The following is a 7,500-nucleotide window of genomic DNA, read 5'->3' as shown; positions in this document are numbered from 1 at the left end:
ATCTTATTATTGTTATTTATTTATTTGCTTATATACTTCACTTATTTATTTATTTATTTTTGCCTGGGCATCTAGTTTAGTGCTCTAACAACATACTTTACACGTCAAAGTCGAAAAAAGAAGTGTTGAATTCCATCCTCGTATAAATAAGTTTCAGATAAATTCATTCTTCCCTGCTTTCGCTCACCGTCTCTTCACTGTCCTGCCTCTCTTTTGCTTCCATAATGAATGCATCCTCTTAGTTTATTCAGTTTGCCTCCGTGTCCTTTACCCTTTCACTGCAATATGCGACACTTCACAACGCTAAAAGCACTGCACAAAATATTTACAAGAACCTGCAGCAAAGAAAATGGGTGGGATGAGCAGATTTTTCAATATATAGCCAGCATGGTGTTCAGAGGTGCCGCTTGAATGGCAAGAAATGTGTCAGAATGGTTTGTGAGAAAAGAACCGTGCATCATAAGCAGCGAAAAGGTTAATCAACTCAGACGTAATCATAATCTGGCTTACTGCAAGAAAAATAGATTACACGCTCTTTTTTTTTTCTTTTCTGGTTTTATTTTACAGTCGTTCGTAACCTTATCTTGCCCCACTCCAAAGAACACATCTTACTTTGCCTTGTTTTCATGTACAATCTTAATTTCCCACACTTATCTGCCCCCACTCAAGTGAACACATTTTATTTTTGCCTTGTTTCCCTTCACAATGCTTCAGATTTCCTACGCTTATATATATACCCATTACAATGAAAACATCTTAATTTGGCTGTTTTCCTTCACAATCCTTTTAATTTCCTAAAGTTATCTGCCCCCAATCAAATGAGCACATATCATTTTCTCTCGCTTTCTTTTACACACTCCCATTACAATGAAAACATCTTTTATCCACTTGTTTACCCTCACGTCCTCACACTCTTCTCGTGACACAGTTTCCCTTCACGTCCTCGTCTCACCTTCAAATCCTCATCACAAAAGCACAGTAGTGGTAACCCTCTCTCGACAGACCCATCTCCTGCCACCACCCGCTCTCATTCCGGCAGTCGTACAGCTCGAGCGTGTGTTTACTGGTCAGATACTCTCCGCCGCCACACGAGAAGCATGACAGGCGCGTCTCATTATCAGGATCCGTGCGCTATCTTGCAGGGGTGACACGGGCAAGAGGAAACAGTAGCTGGGGAGTATTTATATGCTGGCTAGGATTGAACGTCGGCCGGACATACGACAGCCGCTCATTACTTACGACTGAGAGAGAGAGAGAGAGAGAGAGAGAGAGAGAGAGAGAGAGAGAGAGAGAGAGTGTGTGTGTGTGTGTGTGTGTGTTTTCCCCGCCCTTGACCTGGTTACCTCACGGGCCAGCAGCCGCGCGCCAAGGTCTTCCAGGTCGCGTCCCGTTCATACATTCACCAGTGCGTTCATTCATGCCTCGCACTCGCTGCCGCTCTTTCCTGTAATGATGAGGAAAGTAATACGAATGATGCAAATAGTAATGATAAAAGATAATGTTTGTAAGTAAGAATAAAACTACAGCAGCAGTAGCAATACCACCACCACCACTACTAACAAAAACAGCGATAATAGTAACAACAACAATAACAACAACAACAACAACAATAACAACAACAACAACAACAACAAATAAATAAATAGATAAATAAATAAATAAATAAAAACAACAATGACAACACCACCACTACCAACAACAACTACAACAATAACAGCTAAGACAACAACAAAAGAGCAACAACAAAACAACAACAACAACAACAACAGCACCACCACCGCCACTACCGACAACAACAAGAATAACAACTAAAACAATATCACCACCACCGCTACCGCTACAACCACCACCACTGACAACAACAACAACAACAACAACAACGCAGAAACACAATGACCTTTTTACCACTTCACCCCTTCCATCACCACCACCACCACCACCACTTGAATTTCACCAGCCTCTTCACAACGAGGGTAAATAAATAGCAAAAGAATAGAAATCTCGTCACGGCTGCACAAGAGGACTCCTACCCCCCACACTCACGCCCACATGCCCACGCCCTCTGAGTGGTGGTGATCCCTGGCTTAGTGATGGGTCCCGCCTGCCGATAATTAGGAAGTCCCTCTCACGGGGACAAATTACGGCTTGCCAATAATTAGAGCTTAAAAGTGCATAGCTGTCAATGGCCAAATGAACTGCTAAGGGACGTGCTGTTTTGCCTGCTTTGCTATTTTTCTTTAATTTCTTTTTCTTCTTTCTTGTTTCGTTTTTTTCCTTGTTTTTTTTTTTTGGTGTACTTTACTTTTTTTATATTTTACATTAATTTTTGCTTTGCTTTAATTTTGACTTCGATTTTCTTTCTTCTTGAATTTTTATCTCTTTCGTCTTTTCTCATAGTTTCTTTTAATTTTCCTCTCTTTTCTCACATTTTTCTTTTTAATTTTTCTTTTTTTCTTTTTCCCCACATCTTCTTTATAACTTTTTTTCATGTTTTTTCTTTCCTCATATTTGCTTCAAGTTCCCTCCTTCTTCTTTCCTCATAATTTCTCCCTTTTTCCCTTCTTTTCTCACATATTCATTAATTTTTCTTTACGCATCGTCTGTGTGTGGGAGGTGGATGGAGAAGTAAAGAGTAATGGACGTATACAAAAAAGTAAGTGTGATACAATGTGCTGGTGACGAGACACAGTAATGCAACGGGGAAGGAGACAAGGCCAAGTCATCTCTATCTGGTTGAGGACTCGAAACACAGACTTTAAGGTTTTGTGGCAAGCACTCTGACCATTCTACTCGCGTCCATATCATTTAAGCTGCACCTCTTTGACTACTTCTGATGTGTCCTGCGTCTGCGTCGTGGTCCGCGCCTATGCATGGTGCTATCTGTGTTTAGCAGTTTAATAGTTTATTGAAAGTACGTAAATGGATATAAGAGATAAAGAGGGAGTGGGAGGAAAGTACAAAACAAGAAAATAACTTGAAAAAAAGGAGTATGAAGTGGAAAGAAGTGTGCAGAAGATTAATTAGACAAAAAATAAGTATTGTTTAGTGAAGACACATTTTAAAGTACAAAATTCACTATACATTTATAAGACTAATCACCATTTTGTTATGTACGTAATTATTCTTATACATCAATACATCTATGCATCCCTAACTCACTCCCGCTCTCTTTCCTCGCCATACACACACAACACAACACAACACAACACAAGACACACACACACACACACACACACACACACACACACACACGCAGGGCTCCCCGTCTCTCTACTCCGCGCGTCCGTCATGGCGACTTAATAAAGGAAGTGTTTATCTCGGCTGTGTTGGCTTTGTGCTAGTATTTAAGGCGATTTATATGCCAGCAACCCGCGCCCTCCATTCATTAGCCGCCCGCTCCGCCATTACAACCTGCGCCATTACCATTAACACCACCATCGTCACCACCACCACCATCACCCTCACTACCATTACCGCTGCTATTATCATTGCCACCACCATCGTCACCATCATCATCACCATTTTCACTGTCATTACCATTAACTTTGTCACCATCACTACTACCACCATTACTACTACTCCCGCTATCATCATCATCGTCACCATTAGCACTATAACCATTACCATTAAAATCACCATCGTTTACTACTCTCGGCACCATTATGAAGGACATCTATTGTACTATCACCATCGTTACCACTATTACCATCATCACCACCAATAACCACCACCATTAGCACGACCATTCACCATTAACGTAACCTTCCTCACCATCAACGCCATTACCGCCATTACGATAAACATCTGAAGTGTCATTAGCGCCGTCACCACCTCCACTGTCACCACCATCACCATTACCACTACTACTATCATCACTACCACCGTCACTAAAACATCATCGCCACCACCACTAAAGAAAAAGACAAAACGTCATCACTACCACCAACAACAACAACAACAACAACAACAACAAAAACAACAACAACAACAACAACAACAACAACAACAACGACAACAACAACAACGACAACAACAACGACTGCACCACCATTAACACTACTACCATCCCCAACGCTAATAATTATACTTAAGCAACTACCACAATTAACAACGCTCTAACCACCTCCACCACCATCACCACCACCACTATTCTTCCTTAAATATTTACCAAAGCTACATCACGGCAATACAAATGAAAGAAAGAAAAGAAAAATAAGCACACTCGCTGGCAAAGAGAGAGAGAGAGAGAGAGAGAGAGAGAGAGAGAGAGAGAGAGAGAGAGAGAGAGAGAGAGAGAGAGAGAGAGAGAGAGAGAGAGAGAGAGAGAGAGAGAGAGAGAGAGAGAGAGAGAGAGAGAGAGAGAGAGAGAGAGAGAGAGAGAGAGAGAGAGAGAGAGAGTTAATGACCTTGGACCTTTACAACACCTGGTTAACTCTGATCACTTAATTAGCTGCTGCAAGAGGAAGCACAAGGTGCGACTTCCGGCTGCAGGAAGGCAGAGATGAAGGGGAGGGAGAGAAGGAGTGAGGGTGAGGAAAGGAAGAGTAGAGGGAATGAAGACGAGGAGAAAGGAAATAGGAAGGGAAGGGAGGGAAGAGAAAGGGAAAAGAAGAGTGAGGAAGGGAAGGATGGAGGAAAGGAAGAAGAGAGGAAGGAAAGGATGGAGGAAAGGAAGAAAGGAGGAAGAAGAGGAGAGAGGAAGAGGCGAAAGCATAAGAGAGAGAGAGAGAGAGAGAGAGAGAGAGAGAGAGAGAGAGAGAGAGAGAGAGAGAGAGAGAGAGAGAGAGAGAGAAGGAAAGAAACTGATGAAAGATTAAAGAAAGCGGGAAGGAAAGGAGAAGGAACTTGATCATAAATACAAATGGAAGAGGAAATAAGAAAGGAAGGTACAAGTCTGGGAAAAATGAGGAGACGAGACAAGAAAGAGAGACAAGAGAAGAGAGGGGAGGAGGAGGAGGAGGAGAAGGGAAAAAGGAAGAGAGAAAGAAAAAGGATGAAAAGAGGGAAAGATGTAGGGAGAGAGGCGAAAAGGAAGAGATGCAGTTAAAAACTAAAGGAAGCAGAGAGAGAGAGAGAGAGAGAGAGAGAGAGAGAGAGAGAGAGAGAGAGAGAGAGAGAGAGAGAGAGAGAGAGAGAGAGAGAGAGAGAGAGAGAGAGAGAGGGAAGAGAGAGGAGGAAGTCATGGGTTAGAAGAGAGGAAATGTGCGTGGAATGTTGACCGTGCATGAGAGGGAGAGACTGATGATGGGAGGGAGAGGAGGAAGGAAGAGAGAGAGGAGGAAGGGAGAGAGAGAGAGAGAGAGAGAGAGAGAGAGAGAGAGAGAGAGAGAGAGAGAGAGAGAGAGAGAGAGAGAGAGAGAGAGAGAGAGAGAGAGAGAGAGAGGAAGGGCTGATTAGGAAGAGGTTACGTGCTGATGAGAGAGAACGTGGATGAATTTATTGGAGGAGGAGGAGGAGTAGGAGGAGGAGGAGGAGGAGGAGGAGGAGGAGGAGGAGGAGGAGGAGGAGGAGGAGGAGGAGGAGGAAGAAGAAGAGAGGAATATAAAGGAAGAAAAAGCAGCAGCAGTTATTTAGGTCCTCGCAGGGGCAGCATACAGTAAGATGCATGGATTAATTGATTAATTGATTATTGCCAGTTGTGTACATTACATTTTGGCATTAGCAATTACAAAGGGTTGATTCATGGCATAGTAATCAGCTGAGCCGTTGGGTTTCCTCAGCGGACTCTTAAATACTACGAAATCTGCAAACACCGTTCAGCATGGAGGGCCTCTAATTTCATGCTCTGAGTTTAAACGATGATAATAAAGATAGAAAATGAGAGAGAAAAAAAGTACAGCATAAGAAAAAAAAGGACATCATAGAATTGAATGGTTTGCAAATTTATGGGACCTCTGATTTCATATTTTGAGTTTATGCGATGATAAAATAAAAAAAAATAAAAAATACACAATGAGACTAAAAGGAAATCATGAGAAACAAGACAGCATAGAATTCACTGGTTTGCAAACTTGTGAGGCGTCTGATTCCATGCTTTGATTTGAAACGATGACAGTGAAAGAAAATATAGAAAACGGGAGTAAAAAGGACAGCATGAAATACAAGAAACAACATATAACTCAATGGTTCACAAATTTATAAGGGAAGCGAGGGTGTTTCTGAGGCTGGATGTTCACAGAAATGCTACGTAAATCACCAACAAGTGTAACATATAAACGACTGTAATTAACGCTACATGGACAAGCGTCTAGGAACGGCGAGTCAGGCCAGGGTCGCATTTAGGGTCGCAATGAAAAAGGCTGGGAACCGCTGGCATAGATAAAGGCTTCTCTCCACCCCCTAGCCACTGCTCTCTCCAACACTTGCTTGTAGGTAAAAGTAATGTTATGTAGTGTGGATAGCTGGAAGAGGAGGAGGAGGAGGAGGAGAAAAGAACAAGAAGAACACTAAAAACAAGTAGAAAAAGAAAAACAAGGACAAGAGCGAGAAGAAAGAAGAACTAGACCAAGAAGAACAAGAAGAAAAACAAAAACATTAACAACAACAACAATTACAATAGCAACAACAACAAAAACAACAACAACAACAACAACAACAACAACAACAACAACGAGAGATGAAAGGGGTGTGAGTGACTATAATATGTGTGAGAAACGATAAAGGCGAGAGAAGGAAAGCAAATCAGAGATAAGTCAGGGGAATGGTGGTGGTAGCGGTGGTGGTGGTGGTGGAGGTGGTGGAGGTGGTGAAGATAATAATTATGGTTGGGACTGTAAACCGTCATTATAACACTTTGAGGTCCTGACGTTACGAAGTGAGGAGGTGACGTAATTATAAAGGAAGGAAGGAAGGAAGGAAGGAAGGAAAGAGGGAAGGAAGGAAGGAAGGAAGGAAGGATGAATGGAAAGAGTGAATTGCTTGTTATCATTTTGTGTGTGGAGGTGACGTGACTGTGAGAGAGAGTGAGAACGAAGAAGGAAAGAAAACGAGAAAGAGGAGATGGAGGGATAGCGATGAGAGCATAAGGAAAAAGGAGAGGAAAAGGATTAATGGAATGGCAGAGATTGAAAGTCACGTAAGGGAAGAAGAGAGAAGAGATGGAAAGACGGGAGTGAGAATGAGAGACCATGGAAAGAGGGAAAGAGGAAAGAGGAAAAAGGAAAAAGTGCAAAGTTAATACAAAAAAGAAATGGATGTAGGGTACGAATGAGAAGAAGGAGAGTGATAAAAAAGAGAGAAAAAAAAAGAGAAAATGGTGAAAGAGAGGCTAGGAGGAGAGAGCGAAGGGAAGGAGGGAAAAGTTAAATAGCAGAAACTCGAAAAAAAAGGGCTGTAAAGTTAATACGAAAAGGATAGAAGAAGGGTACGAATGAAGAGAAGGAAAGAACGAAAGAAAAGACAGAAAGGAGAGAAGAGTGATAAAAGTAAAAGGAGGAGAAAATGAAAAAGGCAAGAGATAAATGGTGTAAGAAGCCATCAGGAACAGAAATACTGAATAAA

General features: G+C 42.0%; 1 protein-coding gene and 1 long non-coding RNA gene across 2 annotated transcripts in view; one reads left to right on the top strand and one right to left on the bottom strand.

Annotated features, from left to right (window-relative positions):
- Nucleotides 1-7,500, bottom strand: part of LOC135102862 (uncharacterized) — a 104,928-nt gene that overhangs the window by 470 nt on the left and 96,958 nt on the right. Inside the window, exon 4 of the long non-coding RNA XR_010269807.1 lies at nucleotides 1-1,444. This exon is cut by the window's left edge and continues 470 nt beyond it. This is a non-coding gene — a long non-coding RNA (uncharacterized LOC135102862). The remainder of the gene's footprint in view (nucleotides 1,445-7,500) is intronic.
- LOC135102861 (probable G-protein coupled receptor No18) overlaps nucleotides 1-7,500 on the top strand; it is a 94,957-nt gene that overhangs the window by 15,042 nt on the left and 72,415 nt on the right. The window lies entirely within an intron of this gene.

The sequence above is a fragment of the Scylla paramamosain genome, chromosome 8, assembly GCF_035594125.1.
Source record: "Scylla paramamosain isolate STU-SP2022 chromosome 8, ASM3559412v1, whole genome shotgun sequence".
Lineage (NCBI taxonomy): Eukaryota > Metazoa > Arthropoda > Malacostraca > Decapoda > Portunidae > Scylla > Scylla paramamosain.
Note: the sequence above shows the minus strand (reverse complement) of the source record. Positions and strands in the feature narration are given on the sequence as shown.